The following is a 26,065-nucleotide window of genomic DNA, read 5'->3' as shown; positions in this document are numbered from 1 at the left end:
TCGCTAATCACATTGCGATTCCTACATGCATCCCGTTTTGCAAGTCTTTAATAGCGATTCCTTAAAATTCGCTATTAAGGACTCGCAAAACATTACTTTGATGCATCTGCCAGATAGTATATATTTTTGCCAAGTGTAATTTTGTGTATTATGTAATTTTATTATGATTGTGCGTCTGATGTTTTGTCTTGTAGGAAAGCTACAGGCCTGATTGGTTCACTAGTAAAACATATTTCTGTAGCCATAGGTCTGATCTGTTTATTATGAAAAGTTATAATAAACACATTAGGTGTGATATATTGATTATGAATAGGATGTTTTAAAATCAACAGGCATTTAAAAGTAGATTGTTATTTCTCTAGGTTAAAACTAACAGTTAGGTATTAACTTCCTTTGTACGTAATGATTTTGGTGCTGGTTACTTCCTCTGACAAACTCCAGGGGGGAAAGCTTTGCACTGTAATAATTCTTTCTAGAATCTCTTCTCAGATGTCTGCAAGGACCTTGTAATTAAAAATGTGTTAAATAATATATACATGCATATCCTATAGAAGCATAGAGGCCCTTTGGTCGTGTCACTGCTCTCCCCCAAGCAGCTCCACCATTAAGGCTCTGACCTTGAGCCCCTCCAGGGAGGTGTTTGAGGCCCTCCTCCACTCGCAGGCTCCTGCCTGTGCCTCATCCCTGGTGGTCAATTGGAAGAGCACCCTGCTCTTCTGCTCTTCTGTTATTTTGCTCTGTCCAATTGTCCTTGCATCTCACTGTCTGCCCTTTCACCTGTCTGCCTCTTTTGTGTGCCTTTTTCTCTGTTTATATGCCCTTTCACTTGTCTGCCCCTTTTGAGTGTCATTTGCTCTGTTTCTCTGCCCTTTCACTTGTCTGCCTCTTTTTCATTGCCTTTTTTCCTTTTCCCCTTTTTCTTTTTTCCCTTTTTATCTTTTTGCCTTTTTCTCTTTTGCCTTTTTCTCTTTTGCCTGATCCCTTTTTTCCCCCTGGTTGCCCCCGCCCTCTCTTCCCGCACTCCTAGCAGCTGCTGCCCCAGCGGCCCCTCTCCCCCAGCGTGTCGCTCCCGCCTCCCTGCTGATCGCCCACCTGACCCCTACTTAATGGCGCCCTCTGCGCGGCAAGAAGAGCATGTCCCCTGACCTCCTTGGTCAGTGTCACTGCTCTCCCCTGCACAGCTCCACCGTTAAGGCTCTGACCTTGAGCTCCTCCAGGTAGGTGTTCATGGCTCTCCTCCACCCACAGGCTCCTGCCTGCACCTCAACCCTTTTGGTCTTGTGGAAGAGCACCCTGTTCTTCTGCTATTCCGCTCGGTCCTGTTGTGCTTGCGTCTTGCGGTCTACCCTATCACCTTTCAGCCTCTTTTGTGTGCCTTTTTCTCTGTTTCTCCGCCCTTTCACTTGTCTGCCTCTTTTTGATTGTCTTTTTTTTCTTTTTGCCATTTCCAGCTCCCGCCCCCTCTTCCTGCGCTCCCTGTCGCTGCTGCCCCCACAGCCCACTGCACCCCCAGCGTGTTGCTCCCTCCTTCCAGCTAATTGTCCTCCCCCGACCCCTACTTAATGGTGGTGGCTGGCGCGCCAAAGGCACGCCAAAAGCTAACCCGTCTGCACCTGTCTGCGTCCCGACCATGACCTGACCGCAACCAATGCCAGGCAGCCTGGTCTTTTGACCCCCAACAGTACGACCCCAACACTCTTCTTGCACTCAACCCCGGACGCAATACCAATTGTCAGCTCTCAATGACAAAAAACACTCAAGCCCTGATCTACTGCTGACACTGCCGTCGCACCTTCACCCACCTCCAGACCCTGGCAGCAACCCCCCGCTCACCAGACATCACTGCACACACACCCCTAAGCTGAATCCTCCTCAACGTACGCTCCCTGCACAGACACGCGGTAGAAATCTGGGACCTCCTCAACGCTCACATGCCCGACATCGTCTTCCTCACGGAGACCTGAACCAATGCAAGCTCTGAAACTGACATTGCAACCGCCATTCCCAACGGATACAAGATACTGAGAAAAGACTGCTCCAACTGCCCAGGAGGAGGCCCTGCCATGATACACAAAAGCTCCCTCCGATTGACAACCACCAAATTGGACGATGCCTCACCTCCCATGGAACACATCCACTTACAGATCCAGCCCAATCCCAGAATGAAGCTCCATGGAACCCACACCTACAGACTACCCGGACCCTGGGCCCCCTTCACCAACCTCATTGCCGACCACATCACGCCCCACGTCCTCACCTCCACCAAAAGCCAATTGGTTCCCCATGATACTCCAAGAATCCAAGCACTCTTGCCAACGACTGGAAAAGACGTGGAGAAACAGCAAAACCCAGGAAGCACACTCTGCCTACAAATCAGCCATCAACCCACCTACTCATCAAATCCACAAAGAAGAACTTCCTCCAAGACAGAATCCTCTCCAACACCCACAAGGAGCTCTTCACCATCATACAGGAATTCGCCAAACCCAACAGCAAAGAAACAGACACCCCCCTCTCAAGACCTCTGCAACAGACCTCAAGATCAAGCTACATCACAACTTCGAAGACCAAGACCCCTGAACCACCACAACCCCTACCACCAGCAATGCCACTCCACAGACCCTTCTCAACTGGACCACTCTCATGACAGAAGACACTATAAAGACCATAAAGAGCATCCACTCTGGAGCACCCTCTGAACCCTGACAGCCGCACATCTTTCACAGGACCGCCACTGCGCTACGTCAAACCATCAACTGCTCCCTCGAGACAGCCACATTCCCCGACAAATGGAAGCACACCAAAATCAACCCCCTCCTAAAGAAGCCCTCTGCAAACCCGACGGACCTCAAGAACTTCAGGCCCATCTTATTGCTTCCATTTGCTGCATTAAAAAGGCCGTCAACACGCAGCTATCACACTTCATAGAAACCAACAAAATCCTAGATACCTCTCAATCTGGATTCAGCAGCAACCACAGCACCGAGACGGTCATCCTCGCCGCCACCACCGACTACATCCGCGACCTCCACAATCAAGGCCATGTGGCAGCCCTCGTCCTCCTGGACCTATCAGCAGCCTTCAACTCATCTCCCACCGCCCACAAGGCTCTATGACACCGGCATCCAAGGAAAGGCCTTAGACTGGCTACAATCATTCTTCTCAGGCAGAACTCAGAAATTAAGACTTCCTCTCAGTACCAAGAGAGATCAGATGTGGAGTACCCTAAGGATCCTCCCTCAGACCCACCCTCTTCAATGTCTACATGGCCCCCCTCGCAACCAACATCAGAAACTATGGGCTCAACATCATATCCTACACTGATAACACCCAGCTCATTCCCTCCCTCACCAAGGAACCCAAAATCACCAGGCAAGGAACCCCCTCTGCCATCAACCACAGGCCGCACACCAAAGGGTGCTCAAAAATCGAGTTCCAGCCGCCTTTCTGTGTCAAAAAGGCCGGCACAGAAAGGCTGTGTAAACCTGACATCATAATCCTGTGGGCGGAAAGAGCCACCCTAGGGATTCCTGGCCACATTCTGACTGGCGGACAGGCTCTCCGAGCCCTTCCGATGCCAGTCAGAAGGACCATTCGCATTCTTTTCTGAATGACTCCACCGTAATGGGTTGGTCGGAAAGGAGTTCGACTGGCATATTCCGATGCCGTCGGAACAGCTCCGACTGATGGTCAGAGCCGTTTCCGACCGCTTCATAATTAGGCCCTAAGGTCTCTGGTGCCTGCTGGATACAATATGTTCTAGAAGTCTCAATTTGTATTTATAATTTATGTGAGCCTACGAGTAATTTCTTGTTTTGATTTTCTACCTTATTTATTGCCATCTATGCTCTCTGAGAAAATATAGTGCCTGTCCTTTTACTAAGTCTGTTATTATTCCCTCCAGTTTGTGTTCTGTGCTTGATTTTTGTTTTTCTGCATTTTATTTCTAAATCAGTCCACTCTTTACTGCAACTCTGTATCTATTCATAACGTAACCTCATAGTTGATCTTTATTTCGATAAGATAAGTGAAAGTCTACAGACCTCATTACACTTTACTTGGTCCCCTGACACTCAGAGGCCTGACCTCTGCCCCTCTCATGTTGCACCACCTTGCAGACAGTTCAGTTCAGAAAAGCATTATTATATTTAAATCAAACCATAAAAGGGCACATACAATTACAAACAAATGATACAACAAGATTAAAAATGATTAACCTAATAACAAAATACAAGCAGATAAAATGTCAAAATGTATTAAAACCGGCATAGCAGTCCATTATGTCTGACACAGGTTGAGGTTCGGGTGTAACTAGAAAATATAATGGGTATATTTAAACATAACTATCATCAACAAAAGAGCGCCAACATAAACACATTCACTTCTCGACAATTCTCCTGCATTTGACTACAGAGACAAGGATCTATATATAGTATGGCTCACAATGCCAGTCTGCAGCAACTGTAAATGCTCTAATGCCTCTTTACATTTCCGTATGTATAAACTTTGCAATAAAGGTCTCAGAATGCGGGTTCTTTGTTCTCTATATAACTCACAAAAGAAGAACGAATGGAAAGGGAAGACCACTCGGTCCCCCCGAACGTATGGATGGGTGCCCCGCTACCCCCGGGAAACCGTTTTGGGCAGGGGGCGTGGTTCGGCTGGTATGCCCAAAGCAGCGTAGCCGGAGCACGCCCTTCCCGCCCAGTAGGGGTTGTCCTAGACACCCGCCCGGAAGACCGCGCCCAGAGGGGCGTACCCGAAGAAGGCCCCCGCCCTCCCGCAGACAGATAAATAGAGCGGGAATCCAAGGAAGCGTCCTCTTGTTCCAGTGCTCTGAAGACTGCACCACTCGTTGCTCGTGAGCCCTCGACGGAACAAGCAGCAATTTTGAGAACTTGTAATCTTTGTTGTTTCTCTTTCAGTATCAGGCGTGTGTAGGATCTAGGACCTAGTCGATCAAGTCGAACAGAGTGAATGAAGTCATGTCCAGCAAAAAATCGGGAAAGAGCTCCGAGGTGGAGAAGATACTACGCACTTTGGCGAACCGAATGGCGGTGATGGACCGAAAACTGGGTAAAGTGGATTCGATCGGTCGGGGCTTGCAGAGGTTAAGAAGCAGATAGCAGCCCAGAACAACCTCTCGGGGCGGCCTAAGAAGGTGATAGGACCGGCCTTGCCGGGAGTCGCCCCAGAGGGTAGGGGGAAACGTAGTAAGAAGAGGGCGGGTTCCGGGGAGGGCCCAGTCCCGGAGGTACCCCCAGCAGGCCCAGTCACACCGGTGGAAAGCCCAGTACCAAGTCCGGATGTGGGTTTGCCAATCCCCGTTGTAATAACGCCGGTTGAGGATGATCAGATGCCCCCAGAACTGGCCCTTCAGTTAGCGGCAGTGTTACCCTGGCTTAAGAAGAAAACAGGGGGGGCAGTGGCTGCGGGGGATCCGGCCGAGGAAGCCAGAATAATAATCGAGCAGTTACGGCAGTCAAGAGAAGACGGGACGGCGAATGTTCCTTCTATTCCCCCACAGGTGGCACCGGGAGTGACGGCGGTTGGCTGAGAAAAGACAGCAGACACGGCGGTTGAACCCGGTAAGAACCCGTTGCCAATGGTAGGGGAGGGTTCAGTGCCTTCGAGGCGGGAAAGGTTGGACCAGCACATCCCGGAGGCCACGAAGGAAATGATATGGGGGGACAAATATGTTAATATGTTTTCACTGTTGACCGACCATCGTGAGATAGAGTACGCAAAGACCCAGAAAGATTTATGGCACCCCAGCGTATGGCGGGCCAAGATGGCGGAATTTAGGGTCGACGAGATCATAGCGAACTGGGTGAAGGCCTTCTCTATATTTACGGCAGTAATGGGGGAACGTAAACCTGAAGTGTTGCCCGATCTATCATGTTACAAGAACAGGATCATGGATTTTTATACAATGTACGGGGGAAATGAATGGAAGGGTTATGATGTTCACTTTCGAAAATCTAAAGAGTTTGATGTAACTTTAACGTGGGATTGTCTCGACACGGTGTCATGGCACAAACAGCTCTTGCCTGGATCGGCGGGTACGTCCTCGCCGGTCGGGAGCGGGTCTGGGACAGTTCAACAAAGGCCGGCGCAGCCCTTTCAAGCAAGCGCCGGTGGGGAATCACAGCCCAAGACCGGCGGGAATGGGGGCAAGCGCGGGGTTTGTTGGGGTTTCAACAGAGGTAACTGTAACAGGCCCCAGGGAACATGTAGGTTCCGGCATGCTTGTGCGGGCTGTGGGATCTCCTCACACCCAGAAAGTAGCTGTAGGTCCAAGAGCGGTAGTTCAGGAGGAAAGAGGGGATCCAAGCAGGATTGATGTGATGCTTGGGAAGCAATCATCTTCACCCATCGACATCATGGCTTTGACTCCCTGACTGAACAAATACCCTGATCATGTATCCGCCGGGATTTTGAGGAATGGTTTCCTATATGGCTTCAACATCCTGGCGGGGAATTTTCAGGGGAGCCCCTTTTGTAAGAATCAGCTATCTGTTCAACACAACCCGGCAGTGGCAGCCAAGAAAATTACCAAAGAGGTCAGCTTGGGACGGGTAGCAGGACCTTTTCCATGCCCGCCAGTGGCAGATTTTGTGTGTTCACCTCTAGGAGTGGTTCCGAAGAAAGACCCAGGGGAGTATAGACTCATTCACAATATGTCGGCCCGAGGGGGGCCTCAGTGAATGAAGCCATTGACCCGGAAGTCTGTTCAGTCCGATACGCATCGTTCGACGATGCCGTTGACCTACTGAATCACCTGGGCCCCGGTGCTCTGATGGCGAAATCAGACATCGAATCAGCATTCAGGTTGCTCCCGGTACACCCGCGGGACCAGCGCTTGCTAGGATTTACGTTCCAAGGGAAATATTACATGGATAAATGCATGCCGATGGGCTGCTCAATTTCTTATGCTTATTTTGAAATGTTCAGCTGTTTTTTAGAATGGGCGTTCACCGAGGCCACTGGGCATAGACAGGTGATGCACTATTTAGACGACTTCCTGTTCTTAGGGCCGGCAGGCACTACGAAATGTGCACAGGCACTGCAGGACTTCTGCATTCTCATGCAGGAGTTTGGGGTCCCATTGGCACCAGGTATGACAGTGGGGCCATCTACTTCACTGGAGTTTCTGGGAATTGAGCTCGATTCTGTGGAGGGATGCTTCCGTCTGCCAATGGAGAAGGTGGCCAAGTTCAGGGCTTCCTTAATACAATGCCTGGGCAAAGAAAAGGTGACCCTGCACCAGTTACAACAAACAGTAGGCCAGCTTAACTTTGCCTTGAGAGTAATACCGATGGCTCGCCCCTTCTCACGTTCCATTGCACAAGCTATGGCCGGCCTCAAGGAGGGACACCACCGCACGAGACTGTCGGCAGAGGTTCGCCAGGATATGCGCATTTGGTTGGCATTCCTGGCGGACTTCAACGGTCGAGTGGCGTGGAACAAACCCCTAGCATCGTCGGATGAATTGGGTTTATGGACCGACTCAGCTGGGAGCGTGGGATTTGGCGCAATCTTTGGTAACCGATGGTCGGCGCAATTATGGCCGACGTGGTGGCACTCCAGTGGCCTAACAGGTAACATGGGGTTCTTGGAGCTATTTCCCATTTGGGTGGCTCTGTTGGCATGGCGATAAGATTTTAGGGACCGCTCAGTAGTGTTTTGGTCTGACAATATGACAGTGGTCGAGTGCATTAATCAGCAGGCAGCACGCTGCAAGTGGATCTTGAGACTGTTGAAAGAAATTGTATTACGTTGCATGAGATTGAATGTACAGTTCAGGGCAAAACATGTGCCGGGTGTACTGAATTATGCAGCTGATGCACTCTATCGTTCACACATGCAGGCTTTCAGGGGCTATCTACCTACAGCGGATCTAGTGGTGGCACCGTTCCCCGAAGCACTATGGCTGATCGGTGCCCCGGATTACAGGACCTCGTGGCAGCCAGCTTAGCGCCCTGGACGAGGAAAGCCTATGAGGGAGCGTTTCGTTCTTACTGCGCCTTTTTAGGGCCAGCAGGGAGACATAGCTGGGGGCAGGAGGAATCCTTCCTGGGGTTCTTAGTGGCGCTTCATAGAGAAGGCCGATCAGCCGCAACTGCCAACAGACATAGGGCGGCCATATCATTCATGGCACAGCTCCACGGCATACGGGACCCGACGGGTTCCTTTTTAGTCAGGAAGGCGCTCCGCGGTTGGCAACGCCTGGAGGGTCGCAGACAAGATACAAGGCACCCGATTGGTTTAGAGAGATTGTCTCTGCTACTAGCAAAACTGGATGAGATATGCTCCTCCCCTTCCGAGGTAGTTCTGTTCCGAGCGGCTTTCGCATTGGCATTCCATGGGGCCATGCGGGTAAGTGAACTCGTGGCGAGGAACAAGAAAGATATGGAGGGAGGCCTAGGCAGGGATCACGTTCAAATACGGGGTGATTCTATGCTAATCTCGATAGCCAGGTCCAAGACAGACCAGGAAGCTATAGGGAGTAGTGCTGTTGTGCAGCGCGCTCGAGAGAGCCCCAGTTGTCCGATAAGGTATTTAGAGGACTACCTGGCACAGAGGCCGGCGACATGGGGAGGGAGCCTGCTTAGACACAAGGATGGCACCCTGTTGACTAAATTTCAATTTCAGAGGGTGCTGTTACTTACGATTGCTGCCGCGGGCTTGAACCCGTGCGATTTTGGGACCCACTCATTCAGAATAGGGGCCGCTACTGAGGCTACGGCTCGGGGTCTGGGTGCGGAAGAAGTAAAACAGTTAGGCCGTTGGTCCTTGAACTGTTTCAAGAGGTATGTGCGACTGCACATGTTGTAAAAGACTTTTGAAATGCACTCACGCTTGTTGTCTTTTGTTTGAATTACAGTTTCGCAAGCCTGTGACGCGGGGCGGAATATGGGATCAACCCATCACCAGAGGACCAGCGGTCGAGGATCACCGACTGGAGAGCAAGTGATATGGGTCGTGGGCCACTCATACGTGAGGCGCGCCGGGGACGTATTCATGGCAGGTGACGCGACTCACGCATCTGGGGAATGCGGGTTCAGAGTAACCTTCCATGGGAAGGGAGGCCTCTGCTTTGACCAATTTTAATCGTTTGTGGAGGGTCTCTTAGGGCAGCAAAGGTCACCGCCATCTGTAATCATAGTGCACTTGGGGGGCAATGACTTGGTAAGACTGGGAAGACGAGTGTTAGTGGAACACATATTGTCGGCAGTCAGCTGGTTGGCTAGGAGGTTCCCGGGGTGCACAATTGCCTGGTCCCACATGATCCCCAGGAGAGTTTGGCGGGGGGGTTTCTCTGTGACGGCGTTGAACCACTCAGTAAAGAGTAAAATCGGGAAATTGTTTCGCTCCGCGCATTTGCAAAGCATTCCCCAATGGTGTATTTGGGGTGATCACTTTTACTTGAATGATGGGGTTCACCTGTCCAGGGCGGGGAGTGATTTACTCATAGGAGACTTCATAGCATGGCTAGTGGGATTGAGGAGGCATGACCTTTAGGAGGTGTGGGGGGGCCAGATAGTCGGTCAACTATCCGGCCTGTGGCGGTAAGGTCATGATCGGTGAGCAGTAATTTCAAGGTCCCTAGGGGGGGCGCCACCCAGTATGGATGGGAGCGCCCGGGGGGAGGCGGCTATTGGCCCCTCCCACGGGGAGGCGGCACCCACGGCGGATGGGTCGCCTAGGGGGAGACGGCCATAGGCCCCTCCCAGGGGGGAGACGGCTATATGCCCCTCCTAAGAATTTCCGGGGGGCCGGATATCCGCTCCGGCGGAAGAGAGTGTGGGAAAGGGGGGGAGTCCACGCTGTCCTTCTTACAGATACCTCACAAGGGAACTCGGATGACCTTTAAAATGGCGTCGAGTGAAAGGGGGCCCCCACGACAAGGGAAGTTACAGTTGGCAACGAGGGTAAAGTCCTCTGCGCATGCGCTACTCACACCGTGAGGGCGGGAGTTTGGTAGTAGGGATCTGACACCGGTTAAGACCTTGCCGTTGGCCCTTAATGCTAGGATGTACAATTTTATTTTAGAATGTATGCATTTTCAGGATGCTAGACTCGGCTAGGAAACCTTTGTATTAGAGATCTGTTAAGGTTAGCCAAAGAACATGTCTTCATCAAAATGTAATGAAAGTAAAATTGTACATAATGTATGAAACGTTTTAATTTAAAGTTTTAAATTTTGTTTCATATTTTAATAAATAAGGCCGGGGGGGGGGTAACTCCCCCCCGCCTTCTAAAAGCTCAAACTTGTGTCTGTCTCCTCCCATGGGGAATTGGTGTTGGGAGGCGGTGGCGGGCATCCCGGCCATATGAAGTTGTGACTGCAGTGCTATTGAATTGCATGGAAAAGGAAGAACATCATTACCACCTAGCACACTTGGTCATCCCTGTCTGCCCGGAGAGATTATTTCTAACTCCTGTGAATCTGCCATTGCTGTGCATGCACATAAGGCCGAGTGCTGAGCAGGTACAGCTCTTTATTCTTTTTCTGAAATAATTTCCAAATCAGAAATCAGAGTCAATTGGTTGTTTTTCATAACCAGGACCAGCATGCCTCACTTGGATGTCCACTGTAGGGAAATCCAACGATGATCGCCACACCCCATGAGCATAGCAGGCATACTGCCACTGTGACTCAGCAGTCTTGTAATGGACATACCCCAGGGGTTAATGTTTTTGCCCGGGGACCTAGCTCAGTGGTGTTCCACTGGGGGGAAAACAACACTTATTCCCACTCTAAATGGAGCAGGGGAATTGACAACCTCTAATTATCTCCTGCCAATAGTTGTGTTCAGTTCCTTTTGAGTTTTTTCTGTGTCAGTGGTGGTGTCAGTTTTGGTACATCTTTGAACTGAGTACAACAGTCTCTAAAAGCATGTCCAAGCAGTAAGTTTGCTTTATGACTGTGATTGAGAGCTATCTACTGACACTATCCACATGGCTTTCATTAAACACCAGGTGACCACTTATCATGTAACAGTACATGCCTAACTCTGCTCAAACCTTGTAACAACCTTTTTGTTTACAACTAACCGAATTACGACTAACTTCCAGTGTCCTTTTCTGAACAGCTTGGTATGTAGTTTCTCCTGTCACTAGGCTAAGTGTTACCTCCTGTATTGTCTGTCTCTGTCATCGATCCCTGACAGTGGTAGGACTTTGCTTAATTTGTAAAACATTAAGGCGCCGATTATGACTTTCAGGGGAGCGATGGCACAGCGGTGCAAACCGAGAGAGTAGAGTAATGGCGTTGTGGTGCAAACTGCCATGCCACTTCTCTGCCGTAGGTCGCCATTGCCCAACTGCCAGATTATGACTTTTAAGGAGGCTAGAAGGGAGGCGACATGGTGGTCCAATGGCGTTGCCTCTTATAAAGCCCACGGTTCCTTTGAAAAAGGCACCGCACTACAAGGTTCCTGCACGGTTGGACTTGAGAGTCCATGCTGTGCAGGGATCTTTGTGCATGCACAACACACAGGGGGGCAGATAATATGCCCCCCCCCCCACTGTGTGCATCCACATGTGGTTGAGACCTAGGGGTATCCTGGAGGGCCCCCTTTGCTTCCTCCCCTGCAAGGTTTACATGGAGAAATACCCTCCATGCAAACCCTGGATGACAGGAAACTTGTAATATGCTTGGCAGGACTGTGGCGGGCCCGCCAAGCATATTGCAGCCTCTGACCTCTGCTCCAATGCCAGGGAACAGTGGTTCCCTGGCAGAGCCGGTGGTCCCTGGGCAGTACAACCACCCAACTCCTAATGGGGCGATAGGACCGCTGGTGCGGTGGTGGCTGGATCCGCCACCGTCGCACCACCATGAGTCTGGCGGTGCAGGGAGTGCCAAACTCGTATTAGAGCCCTAAGTGCCATGGGACATCTTGGTAGGCCACTGCGACCTGCACTACGCATTAGCCCTAATAGCACTGCCAAACAGAGTAACAAAATAACACTTAACCATGGCACTCCCACAAGTGTGACAATTCCAACTATTTCAGGCCACATAAAGCTAAAATAGTCACGTCAGAGGCTTGTATTATTTATTTTGAATGCGATTTGACTTAATAACGACAGCTATTGTGCTCAGCTCAATATTAAAACAGACAGCGCCACCATTTGCCGGGCTTTCACGATAGCTGGTTCTGACAATTAACTGCTAGCGCTTAGCACCGGAAACCACCAGCTCAAATTCAGCACTGTGGACAATGTGTCACACCACAGGAGAAGTTGGGAGCGGGAGGTCAATCTGATCATTGACTTCCAGTGATGATCAGAAAACAGTTGTGAGCAAATGCTAGCCAAGCACCTTACTTTTCTGCAATATGTAACTTGTGAAGTGAAGATGTAAAAGCATATTATCAAGTACATCAGTTGTAAAATGTATAGTTGTATTATAACAAATACCAGTGGTGTCCAGGTGTCCTTTATCAAGCTGTAAAATTAAGTTTTGCGTCAAAAAATAATATTTGAAAACACCATACAAGCTACAGGCAAACTAGAGGTTTAGAAAATGTTGATTCCTGAAGAATAGTTTTGCAAAGTTAACAAACCTTTTTTTGCTGTTAACCTTTCATGCAAAAATAGTGTTTGTGGTAGACTTTTCAAACAAAGTCTTTATTACTGGAGAAATCGCTCACAAAATACAATGCTCATCTTATCACCCACAAAAACTACTCTTGGTGAGAGTTTCCTGTGTAATTTATCTCCAAACTTTGTCAACTTTATAAACTTCCCAAAGAAAGTTTTAAAAACTTCACAAATTTATTTCAACCATAAATAGAACCTGAAACTAATAACAAAAGACTAAAAGCACAAAGTAAGACGGATAGGCCTTGATTATAAATCTAATCATATAATAATTAGATTTTCCTTTTAAATCATTTCCTGGTCATACATCTACATTTAATTTATAAAAAAAAGACAAATCTTTCAGTTGATGTGCTAATTTGAATAGATTACATTTTTGCAAAAGACGCAGCAGCACTCAGACATAAATATACATTTATTTAAGATAAATGTCTGAATATGGTATGGACTCCAGGTGGTAAGGGCACCTACTTTCTTCAAGGCAATGGGCACCATAATAATGCTGCGGATGGTGTTTTATGGGGCTCAGAATGAGAGCACATTCTGAACACTTCCTAATAGCCTCCTATGCTATTGGTGGTCCACTGTGCACATTGCAATATTCATCAAGCCAGCTTAGTATGCTTTGTGAGGAGCTGTGGCATGCTTTATGGCTATAAATATTTCCCACTTAAAACTGTAATCTTGGAGATAGTACATAAGGATTGATTTTTGCTTTGGACTAACTGGATCGAGGAATAAAACCTTGACTTTGTCCTTAAGTTCGAATTGAACTTTGTGTACATGGAGCTTTGGAATTAACTTTAAAATGTTTTGGTTAGAGAACGTTCTCGGATCAATTTCTATTTACACTCCGATAAAATCTAAAAAAGAGACAAATCACACCCTGTTATTGATTGTCGTCATGAACTCTGAAAGAAGATTAAGTTAGGCACACAAGGACAACGGAACTTGTGACCTTTAAGATTTTGAATTGCCATAATAAAGCAGTGCCTTTTAATTTTTAAACTTCACAAACTGTCCACCATAAACAGTACTTTTTTATATCAAGAGGATAAATAAAATGAAAGAAGTGGAGATTTTCTTGAATGTTTATTTCTGAGGGAGTACAGTGAAAGACAAAGTTATCCGACAGGGTCACACATTTAACTAGGATTGCTTATAACTTCACTGTCTTCTACTCATCACCAGCTCCAGGAAATTGAAGATGTTGCCTCATGCAATATTGTTGAGGACTGGGTCACAGTGAATAAAGACATATTAAACATGTTTATGTGAGTGCAAAGTAAGTGTGTCTTACTGGGCACCCTCTGTGATCCTACGGTCAAAGGTAGTTCATAATAATGTATATAGAAATACTGTGTCCTTAATAGCGTTTTTTAACCCCTTGCCTGCGACGGTAATTCCCCCACAGCACGAGGGGGGGCCGCGCGTCGCTCCCATGCTCGTGACGGAATCGCTCCGTCATAAGCCTCGGGTGCGCTGTGCTTGTGACGGAGTGGTTCCGTCACGGCCCCACCGGCTCAATAGAACGTTCAGCGCAGGCACGGAATAGCTGCCACGCAGGCGTGCCGGGTAGGCCGTGACGGAACCACTCCGTCATTAGCACAGCCCGTCCGTGGCTGGTGACGAAGTGGTTCCATCACCATCATAGAAGGGGTTAAAATATCCTATTGGGTGTATTTTTTACATTGCTAACTCGATTACAGCAAACATTTTGTAGATCTTTTAATTAGACTGTAGATTATATTCCGACAAAGATATTTTGGTTTTGCAATGTGTGGGGGTTGTTTGTTTATTTGATAGTGTGTGTGTTTATGTCTAAGTGCATGTGTGAGTGCACACAAAAGTGCGCAAAATATTCAGTGCTAGTCTGTACAGTATGAGGAATTTTTAGAAGACAAAAAGAAGAGGTGTGGCGCCGCGGCTAGGGTGACTGGCTCCGGAATCTGGGGATCACGTTTCGATCCCCGGCACCGGCGGCAGATTAGTCCAGCACCATGTGACTCTGGGCAATAGCTTGCTTAATCTTCCCGATGGCCCCCAACGCCTAGAGTCCCTTACGGGGGGTTGTGCGCTTTACAAATGTGGATTATTATTATTTAAAAAATACTAGAAAAAACACATATTCCAAAAACCTTAAGAATGTTTGATCTTTTAATTATTTTAATGCAAAAAAAAACACTAGACAGTTCCCTTGTCAACCCATTCTGGCATGAGGCCTAGACCAGGAGCAAACAGCTCTACAAGTAAATAGAAGCAAATATTGTGAAATGCAACAGTTTTACCTTTCTTCCGCGTAATGTTTTTTGGGGCTGTACAATTGATGTCTTTGTTTTGGACTATAGACACTTTATGTCCAACGAGTTTGAGAACATCAGCTTCCAAGATGTCAGAGTAGTGGAGATCCCGGATCATCACCTGCCAGTCCAACTCGAAGCGGCCATTGGAAGCTAGATGGGAAATGAAGAACACCTAGGTGTAAATTTACATCAAGCCATGCATTTGAGTAATTTAAGAGCCTAAACTCATCCAAAGAGAATTTTCTGCATAATCAGTGTATGAACTGCAACCCTGATATAGGACTCACGCCTAACCACGATAAAGTTTTAATTATTCTAGTCATTCATCTTGCTAGGTACTCATTCATTGAACGTAATTCAATGGATCCCTTATCCTTTAAAAACCTTTATAATGATAAATATAAGATCATTACATGTTAGAAACTAAGGGCCAGATGCAGTAATACATTCACTGAAAAAAACTGGACCAATATGGAATTTTGCAAACTGACTTGTACACCAAAAGTTCGGTTCTCAAAATTCCAAATCGGAGTAAGTGAAAATCTGGCTTACTTTATTAATATTCATGAGGTATGCCTCAAATTGTGACTCTCAAAACACAAAAACACAGTGCCCACACCCTCCTTATTACTTATGGGTCTATTCTTTGATTTGAGACCAAACGATACTTCTTTACATCTGGTCAGGTACTTTTATTTATACCAATCATTTTATCTTTTTTAACAAAATTTCATGTAGATTTTTAGGCAAAAAAATGATACATATTTACAAAACACTTAAATCACTTTTTACACATATATATATATATACACAATTATATACAACACAAACAAATACACTGAATTATATGTTCACAATTCAAAACAAAAACATCCAAATAACAATAGACATTTCAATTATCGTTTCCTATACCAAAGCGACGCGTTTCGAGTTCGGGGAACAAGTTCCCAAACTCTCATCTGGGCCTTGTAAATAATCTGTGACTTGTAAATCAAGAAGGGATTATTTCATAATCCTTTTTGAACAAGAGAGTACAGCAAACTGTGACTCAGCAAGGGCCAGCAGAGCACCATGCCTGTTATTGACTTAAAATAAAAAACACTACTTCTTTTTTTTAAAGCAGCCAGTTTAAAAAACTTTTTTTATTTTGAACTGCTGCCTACTCTGAGGAAACCTTTTTCAACATTCACAACGTGGGAGGGGTCCAAAGTGCACTTTTCAATACTTTGTGACCAGAATTCCAGTTGCAAACCATTAATACACTGAATATACTAATTCGCAATTTGGAAGAGACTCATACAACACACCACTTCCAAATTGGAAATGGTATCCATTTGCAACCTATTTGACGGGTTGGCAAATGATTACTGACTCCTAAAATTATATTTTGTGCATTAGGAAACTCTATTTTGCAATCGCAAAAGCTCTTAAAAGGCTAGAAGAACTGTAGTGCAGCCAACCATTGTCTGGCACATGACTAACATTGACTAGACCTATTTGATTTTCAGCAGCATTAAACTGCTAGGAAATACATCAATTTCCATGTATTCCTGCTAATCTCTTACATAAAGATACAGTGTTTTGAATAGCAAATTAAAAAATTAGCAACTCTTTCAGCAGGCCAGTGCCTCTGAGAAGAAGGGCTGGAGCAGTCACATGCCAGGCTCTGCATGTCTGACCACCTGAGTGCTCCTGGTGTCTTAGATATCCTGTCTTTCCTGGCATGAAACCTGCTGCTTCACAGAGGATCTGACATTAGACTGCACACACTCACACATAGGAAGCCATTATGAGCTGCACAGTACTGGAAGGGTGCAAACCCTACAGATGTAATTACTGTTATTTACAGTAACATCCCACAAGTGTGGCGCAATTACAATCTAAACCCCTTGTCTCGCAGAATAAGCGTGCGGACACAAAATTACTGTGTGGTATTACTGTGGTATGTGGACTATTTGTGGTAAGTTATGCTTATTGCTCTAAGGAATTCTGTCTATGTCATTTGTGTTATGTGTTCTAGAATGTGGAGTCTTCGCAGCATTTCTGGTAAAGCTCCTGTTCTAGCCAGTCGTGGGTCCAGTTGCTAAGAATAAACTTTCTTTTGGATTTTATATACATTTCTTTGTGTTCTTTAATATTGCCACATTACAATTACCCACCCTATATTGAGGGTTTGACGACACTTCATTTCATTTCATTTCATCAACTTTTATTCGATTATAAGTTATACAATCATGAAAAGTACATTTTTTTAAAAAAGAACTTTTTGAACAAAGAACAGAGGTAAAAGCAGTAAGCAATAGAATCACAAAAAATTAAATCACTATACAGAGAAACTTTTGGGATAATGATGTGGTTTCTGAAAATTAGAAAAATTAGAAAAATACTGTTTTAAGTAGAAACATTGCGACGTGTTGAAATTACTGTTTTAAGAAAGATTGCTATCAGTTTGGCTTCATGCGGGGATTTCGGGGATTGTAAATGGAAGAGTGCTGGATACGATTGTCTGAGTCCACTGGAACGGAGGATGGGAATAATCCATGTTTTCCTTGCTGGTCTGTAATATTTGCAAAAGAGGACGACGTGAATCGTGGATTGTACGGAAACTCCATCACAGGGACATCTCATCAAATTATGGGACCAGTTCTTCATTTCCGGGAATGAAACCAAGCGATAGAAGAGGTCGAAACGGAGTCTTGTGATTAAAAACTTTTCATAGTTCGATAGGAAATATGTCAAATAGGGCTGAATAAGTTTTCCTGGCTGTAATAAGCAAGTTTTCTCATTTTGTGTTTTAGTGATCTCTGCTTGGTTTCGGAGTTCTCTTAAATGGCCCATACATATTTGCTTTAGCGGTTTCTTTGAAATATCTTCGATTGAGGGTGGTTCAAGGAAATAATGGTCACAGTCCAGATCTTTAAAGAACTTATGAATGTAATTAAGCCACGGGATTTTCCGCCAATTTGATAGGCCAAGACAGTCAGTGATAAGGGAGCGGGTTATATGACTTTCAGGGTTACACCATATCCGTTGCCACAGTAGGATAGGCTGGCATCGGATGGTGTCGATAATGTATTCCATGCCGAGTTCCCGGTGCGAAGCTAGAATCGGGGAACTTTGGGGAAGAGCTAGGATGTATTTGATAAAGGCATTTTCGGTGACCTGAAGCTGGTCAATACATCCATGGCCCCAGATACCAGCTCCGTAGGTGGCCACACTGTGGCATTTTGCATAATATATGGCTAACAGTTCCGGTGGGGCTGGTTTGCCTAGTTTCCTCGAAAAAGCAATTAGTGCAGAAGTTGCACGGCGGAAAGAGAGATTTCTGGCTTCCACTGCCTTGCGCCAGTTCATTGTGTCATCCACTAGGATGCCCAAATATGGGTACACCGGGGTTTTTTCTAGTCTGTTGTTGTTAATCAATATGGGCTTGGATACTTTTGTCCTTGGGCCAATGTTCATTGTGAAAGTTTTTTTGATGTTAACTTTGAGGCCAAGTGAGTCCATAAATGACACATATTTATTAAGCTGCCGCTGGAGTTGGTTTGAGGTCCGTGCCAGGATTACAGAGTCGTCGGCATACAGGAGGATAGGTATCGGGCGGTGGTCAATCTGGGGAAGGTCCTGGCTCCCTTCCAACATCGCCTGTTCAAGTCCATTTGTGTAAAGGTTGAACAGGAAGGGAGCCAGTACACATCCCTGCCTTACTCCTCTCGAGATTTGGAAGGGTCGTGATAGTTCTCCGCTAGCACCAAATCGTACTCGACCTTCTGCATTGGTGTAGAGCTCTCTTAGAAAGGCTAGTATGGGAGGGTCCACACCAAGGTGAGCTAGGATTTGCCAGAGCTTTGCGTGCTGGACGCAGTCGAATGCCGCGCTTAAGTCTACATAAACCAGGAAGATGTTGCCTCCTTTAGCGCAAGCGTATTTTCCGGCCAGAAGGACGAGATTTAGGGCCTGTTCCACGGTTCAGAGCCCCTTCTGGAAACCATATTGCAGGTCAGTGATGATGTTATTCTCCCGGGCCCAAGATTGTAGTCGGTCCAGGAGTAACCGACCTGCAATCTTGCCCGTGGAGTCCAGAAGGGAGATCGGTCTGTAGCAAGCAGGGTCATTGCGGTCACCTTTTTTGAAGATGGGTAATAGTGTCGAGGTTGACCATGACTGGAAGAGTCCGGTTGAGGCTACTGCTACCATGACCCGTGTAATTATTTTCGACCAGTAGTCGACGTCATGTAGGAACAAGTCCATTGGAACCCCGTCTGGACCAGGGGCCTTGCCTGTTTTTGAGGCCCTAATTGCCTTTATGACTTCACTTGAAGTAAAATGTAAATTGATCAGGTAGATGTTGTTCTTTGCCAGTTCGGGTTCCTGTGTTTGGGTGGTAGGTGCGGCATCTGATGGTGTTCCGAAGATTTTTGAAAAATGGGAGACCCAGTCCTCCTCAGTAATTGCCACATCAAGATGGTTAGGGTCGCTGATGTTGGCCAGGAGGGGTGATCTTATGGTCTGCCAGAATGCGGTGCTGTCTTTCCTTTGTGCACTATCATGTAGTCGCTGCCAGAGGTCTCGCTTGATCTGTTTTTTACGGTTTTTCCGAGCAGTATTATAGAGTTTCCTCAATTTGGAGATTTTTTGGAGGTCTCTCGGTTGCTTGCGTAGAGCTTCTTTGAGGGATGTGAGTGCCTTCCGACAGGCGGTGTCAAACCATCTCGCGGTAGGGAGTCTGGACTTGTTTTTTGTATTGATGAATAGCTCGTCCCTTATTACTTCCTGGATGCTTTGGAAGGAGGTGACAATTGATTCTGGTGGTGTCTCAGGGGACAAGGAGTTGGTTAGCCAGTGGTGTGTTTTTCCGAGAATCCTCTGTGTCATCTCTTCCGGGTCAATCTTTGTCCATTTAATTGCGTATCCGTTCAGTTTCTTCATGGACAGCGATTCTTGATCAAGGGAACTAGTTTTTACAGGGAGTGTCCCAGCTTGTTTCATGTGGATTACCACACTGAGTGGATAATGGTCGCTTATTGGGTTTGACCCAATTTCGTAATTACATAGTTGCCCTTTGTAGGAATTTGAGGCTAAGATGTAGTCGATGGTTGAAAAACAGCCTCGCCCATGAAAAGTGGGTAGATAATCCTGCTCAGGATTGACTAGTTCATTGACAAAGTCAAGGTCTAGCGCGAAGAGGATTTCATTTAATTTATCGCCACCTGGCGTGTGCACGAAGTGAGGAATAGGGTTTCCAAGTTCGTTCTGAAGCCCACAATTCCCGTTTTTGTGCATTGGGCATAGTGTAGTGTTAAAGTCGCCACCCCAGATAAGATAGATTGTGGATTTATTGCTGTCTTTTTGGAATGAAGTTATGGATGTGACTATTTCATCTAGGTGTGAGCAGCATTCCAAAGTGCTTGAGTTGTTATAGTAGTTTATGAGTATGTAAAGATTTCCTTTAGGTACTGTTAACTGTGTGATTAGTATGATTTGGAAAATGGGTGATTCCTTTAGTAGTTTCACACTGAAGGGGAGGGTGTTGGCAATGTAGGTCGTGAGCCCCCCTTTTGGTCTGCCCATGTTACCAGGTACTGCTTGGGTGAAAAGAGTTTTATAGCCCGCTAAATGGAGTGGAGTTGTACACCAGGTTTCTTGCAGGCACAGGATTTGATGAGTCTTTGCTGTGTCGAGCCACGAAGAGGAAGTTATTTTTGTGGTTAAGCCTGCGATGTTCCAATAAGCGATGGAAAATCTCAGATTTGAGGTTTCCTTCACGGTATGTGATGGTTTTGACGGATTGTTAGCAGCCACAATTACTGGTGTTTGTCGTGATTTGACACAGGGGCGTTCAACTGAGGCTTTAGAGGCTGCAACTGGCTGGTGGCACGTTCCAGAGGTAGTGTCAGCTTCCGCTGAGGGGATGGTAAAAGCAGCTTTTTTTGGAGCGTTAAAGAACGCTTTAGGTGGTTCCTGGGTGGTATGGGTGGGTATTTCGGGATTAGTAAGGTGAATGTTAAATGGTTCCTGGAATGGGGTTTCGTGCTTATCATAAAGGGACTCTGAGGGTGCTGAGTGTTGCGCGACCTTAACTGACTGCAAAGTAATACCGGGTTTGACATGTCTAGGTTCATCCCTGAGTGGTCAGTCGACCATCTCGTGGCAATCAAAACGGTTTTGGGTTGAGAGACCCTGCCAGCCTTCGTAGGTTTGATAGGGTCTTTCTTGCCAATAGTGCCTCGGGCGTTCTCTTGGCCGTTCTCTCGGTCCACTCCTACCTGCATGATCATATGTGTATTCCATCTGGTTCCATGGCACTTGATTCCATGGCTCCTGGTTCCATGGTTCTTTAGGAAGCTGTTGCCATGCCCAGGTTGGAGGATTGCGATGTTGTTTTGCTGGGGGATAGAAAAAGGAGAGATGACGAGCGTCAATCCCCCCTTTTTTATCGAGCAGGGGCCAGGCACAGATGTAGTCCACTGTGGAGGGGTCTCTGCATGTTACAATGATGCAGTCTCCGCGGATTGATTTTGTCGTTTTGCCTATCCAGGCTACCCTGCGGGCTGTGGTGATCCCTCCAGATAGATGGGATTCGAGAGGCCTATTAATGCTTAACCACTGCATGACCTTGTTTTTAAGTGACCATGCAGTTTCAGGTGTATCATCGGTTAACTCTGGTACACCTGTGAGAACTATCGTGTAAGGAGTGGCTTCCGGAGGCAAGTGGGCAGGGCGTCTTGCTGCTGGAGGTTTTTTGATGGTGTTTTTAGGGGTCGGCTGAGAGGACAGTGAATTCAATGGGAGAGTTTCAGGCCTTTTTTCTGAAAAGGCTCTGCTGGCGTCTGCGTTTGTCGCTGGACCTAAGGTATCTGTACTGATTGGATCTTTGTTTTCTGTTCGCTGAATGGGCGCGGCGGAGGATTTATTTCTCTGAGGTTGGGGCGTTTTAGGTGATGGTTTTTGATGTGTAGTGATTTGCTTATGGTTTTTCTGTGCTAGGGTCGTTGGGTTTGTGTGGTTAACTGTTTTCTGTATTTGTGCTTGTTGTTGTTTTTTAGGTGGTTGCGAAGTGTTCCGCTGGCCCTTCATTTCTATACGGGTGTTAGTGTCGAGAAGGGTGGCCGAGATTATGGTTAACTGAGCTTCTAGGTTCCTGATGCTGAGTTGGATGGGCTTCAGGTATTGGACTAACAGATCTTTTGTTGTGGTGAGTACTTGCGAGGTAACTCTGCATGTTTTGCATTGGTTGTCAAAGTGCTCGTTTGTAATTGCCTTGTGTGGTTGGTTGGTTACTGAGGGAAATAGTGTACTATGCGACGTTTTAGAATTTGAATGAGTTGTCGTGTGTTCTGAACAGGAGATCTTGGTTACTGTTTCTTCGGTGGTTAGTGGATTTTTTTTGGAATTGCTCCTTCCCTTACACCTTGTTGGTTCGGGTTTTCGTTTGGCTGGGCGTCCTCCTGGGTTTGGCAAATAGCTAGGTCAGGGGTTATTTCCAAGTCGTCAGACGTTATAGAGAGGTCTGACTCAGACTGTGTAACAGAAAGGTTTACTACCGATGGTACTGTGTTTATGTCTGGTACTGACAGGGTCACAGGGAGGGAACAGTTTTGTGTGTTAAGATGGATAGGAGAGGTAGCGTTTGCTATAGCGCCTAGAGAGGAACGTTTTGCGTTAGCGTTCATAAGATCTAGTGATACTCTCTTTTCCATCAGGGCAATACTTTGATTTATTGCCTCGTGGGCCCGTGAGATGAATAGGTCGATCGGACCTGTTACTTGGGCTACCTCCTGTGCGTGTTTGGATTTGGTCTTAGTGGTGCTCCTTGTTTTTGGTGGCATGGTGTTACCTGGTTGCGGGGTCGGTGATGAAGGGGGGGTGGCCCAGTCCGGTCTCTATCGGGCACTAACGGGCAACAACGGGCCCGCCCTTGGCCCGGGCTTCGCCCCGGACTTCGACCCGCGCGCGTCCCGTGATGCGCGGTCCAGGAGGCACTTTAGTAGAGTGAGGAGTTGTTTAGGGGCGGGGCACTGGAAGGGGGCGCGGCTCTCACGGGAAGAGGACCAGCTGGAGATGGTGTATGCTGGTCCTCGCAGTCCCGGGGCCTCCTCTGCGGCCTCGCGAAGGTCTCAGGCACTCAGCTGCACTTGGGCTCAGAACTGTGCTACTCCTGTAGCGGAAAACAGCAGGTATAGGGCTTCAAAGCGGTCCGTTGGCAAAAGCGTTTGCTCCACGAGTGGCACCCGCGAAGCGGGTGTCACGAGCAGTTGTAGTGCTTTGCTGGGGGCGGGGCACTGGAAGGGGGCGCGGCTCTCACGGGAAGAGGACCAGCTGGAGATGGTGTATGCTGGTCCTCGCAGTCCCGGGGCCAGCGCCTCGTCCTCCTCTGCGGCCTCGCGAAGGTCTCAGGCACTCAGCTGCACTTGGGCTCAGAACTGTGCTACTCCTGTAGCAGAAAACAGCAGGTATAGGGCTTCAAAGCGGTCCGTTGGCAAAAGCGTTTGCTCCACGAGTGGCACCCGCGAAGCGGGTGTCACGAGCAGTTGTAGTGCTTCGCTGGGGGCGGGGCACTGGAAGGGGGCGCGGCTCTCACGGGAAGAGGACCAGCTGGAGATGGTGTATGCTGGTCCTCGCAGTCCCGGGGCCGGCGCCTCGTCCTCCTCTGCGGCCTCGCGAAGGTCTCAGGCACTCAGCTGCACTTGGGCTCAGAACTGTGCTACTCCTGTAGCGGAAAACAGCAGGTATGGGGCTTCAAAGCGGTCCGTTGGCAAAAGTGTTTGCTCCACGAGTGGCACCCGCGAAGCGGGTGTCACGAGCAGTTGTAGTGCTTCGCTGGGGGCGGGGCACTGGAAGGGGGCGCGGCTCTCACGGGAAGAGGACCAGCTGGAGATGGTGTATGCTGGTCCTCGCAGTCCCGGGGCCGGCGCCTCGTCCTCCTCTGCGGCCTCGCGAAGGTCTCAGGCACTCAGCTGCACTTGGGCTCAGAACTGTGCTACTCCTGTAGCGGAAAACAGCAGGTATAGGGCTTCAAAGCGGTCTGTTGGCAAAAGCGTTTGCTCCACGAGTGGCACCCGCGAAGCGGGTGTCACGAGCAGTTGTAGTGCTTCGCTGGGGGCAGGGCACTGGAAGGGGGCGCGGCTCTCACTAGAAGAGGACCAGCTGGAGATGGTGTATGCTGGTCCTCGCAGTCCCGGGGCCGGCGCCTCGTCCTCCTCTGCGGCCTCGCGAAGGTCTCAGGCACTCAGCTGCACTTGGGCTCAGAACTGTGCTACTCCTGTAGCGGAAAACAGCAGGTATAGGGCTTCAAAGCGGTTCGTTGGCAAAAGCGTTTGCTCCATGAGTGGCACCCGCGAAGCTGGTGTCACGAGCAGTTGTAGTGCTTCGCTGGGGGCGGGGCACTGGAAGGGGGCGCGGCTCTCACGGGAAGAGGACCAGCTGGAGATGGTGTATGCTGGTCCTCGCAGTCCCGGGGCCGGCGCCTCGTCCTCCTCTGCGGCCTCGTGAAGGTCTCAGGCACTCAGCTGCACTTGGGCTCAGAACTGTGCTACTCCTGTAGCGGAAAACAGCAGGTATAGGGCTTCAAAGCGGTCCGTTGGCAAAAGCGTTTGCTCCACGAGTGGCACCCGCGAAGCGGGTGTCACGAGCAGTTGTAGTGCTTCGCTGGGGGCGGGGCACTGAAAGGGGGCGCGGCTCTCACGGGAAGAAGACCAGCTGGAGATGGTGTATGCTGGTCCTCGCAGTCCCGGGGCCGGCGCCTCGTCCTCCTCTGCGGACTCGCGAAGGTCTCAGGCACTCAGCTGCACTTGGGCTCAGAACTGTGCTACTCCTGTAGCGGAAAACAGCAGGTATAGGGCTTCAAAGCGGTCCGTTGGCAAAAGCGTTTGCTCCATGAGTGGCACCCGCGAAGCTGGTGTCACGAGCAGTTGTAGTGCTTCGCTGGGGGCGGGGCACTGGAAGGGGGCGCGGCTCTCACGGGAAGAGGACCAGCTGGAGATGGTGTATGCTGGTCCTCGCAGTCCCGGGGCCGGCGCCTCGTCCTCCTCTGCGGCCTCGCGAAGGTCTCAGGCACTCAGCTGCACTTGGGCTCAGAACTGTGCTACTCCTGTAGCGGAAAACAGCAGGTATAGGGCTTCAAAGCGGTCCGTTGGCAAAAGCGTTTGCTCCACGAGTGGCACCCACGAAGCGGGTGTCACGAGCAGTTGTAGTGCTTCGCTGGGGGCGGGGCACTGGAAGGGGGCGCGGCTCTAACGGGAAGAGGACCAGCTGGAGATGGTGTATGCTGGTCCTCGCAGTCCCGGGGCCGGCGCCTCGTCCTCCTCTGCGGCCTCGCGAAGGTCTCAGGCACTCAGCTGCACTTGGGCTCAGAACTGTGCTACTCCTGTAGCGGAAAACAGCAGGTATAGGGCTTCAAAGCGGTCCGTTGGCAAAAGCGTTTGCTCCACGAGTGGCACCCGCGAAGCGGGTGTCACGAGCAGTTGTAGTGCTTCGCTGGGGGCAGGGCACTGGAAGGGGGCGCGGCTCTCACTAGAAGAGGACCAGCTGGAGATGGTGTATGCTGGTCCTCGCAGTCCCGGGGCCGGCGCCTCGTCCTCCTCTGCGGCCTCGCGAAGGTCTCAGGCACTCAGCTGCACTTGGGCTCAGAACTGTGCTACTCCTGTAGCGGAAAACAGCAGGTATAGGGCTTCAAAGCGGTCCGCTGGCAAAAGCGTTTGCTCCATGAGTGACACCCGCGAAGCTGGTGTCACGAGCAGTTGTAGTGCTTCGCTGGGGGCGGGGCACTGGAAGGGGGCGTGGCTCTCACGGGAAGAGGACCAGCTGGAGATGGTGTATGCTGGTCCTCGCAGTCCCGGGGCCGGCGCCTCGTCCTCCTCTGCGGCCTCGCGAAGGTCTCAGGCACTCAGCTGCACTTGGGCTCAGAACTGTGCTACTCCTGTAGCGGAAAACAGCAGGTATAGGGCTTCAAAGCGGTCCGTTGGCAAAAGCGTTTGCTCCACGAGTGGCACCCGCGAAGCGGGTGTCACGAGCAGTTGTTGTGCTTCGCTGGGGGCGGGGCACTGGAAGGGGGCGCGGCTCTCACGGGAAGAGGACCAGCTGGAGATGGTGTATGCTGGTCCTCGCAGTCCCGGGGCCGGCGCCTCGTCCTCCTCTGCGGCCTCGCGAAG

The 26,065-nt window shown here is 48.8% G+C and overlaps 1 protein-coding gene across 2 annotated transcripts in view; it reads right to left on the bottom strand.

Annotated features, from left to right (window-relative positions):
• TMEM121 (transmembrane protein 121) overlaps nucleotides 1–26,065 on the bottom strand; it is a 1,001,838-nt gene that overhangs the window by 220,096 nt on the left and 755,677 nt on the right. For both annotated transcript variants that reach the window (XM_086936579.1, XM_086936580.1), the window contains one exon: nucleotides 14,901–15,065. The gene's annotated coding sequence lies outside the window, so the exon portion shown is untranslated. The remainder of the gene's footprint in view (nucleotides 1–14,900; nucleotides 15,066–26,065) is intronic.

Source organism: Lissotriton vulgaris, chromosome 9 (assembly GCF_964263255.1).
Source record: "Lissotriton vulgaris chromosome 9, aLisVul1.2, whole genome shotgun sequence".
In the NCBI taxonomy this organism is placed as follows: Eukaryota; Metazoa; Chordata; class Amphibia; order Caudata; family Salamandridae; genus Lissotriton; species Lissotriton vulgaris.
This window is presented reverse-complemented; position numbering and strand designations above follow the sequence as displayed.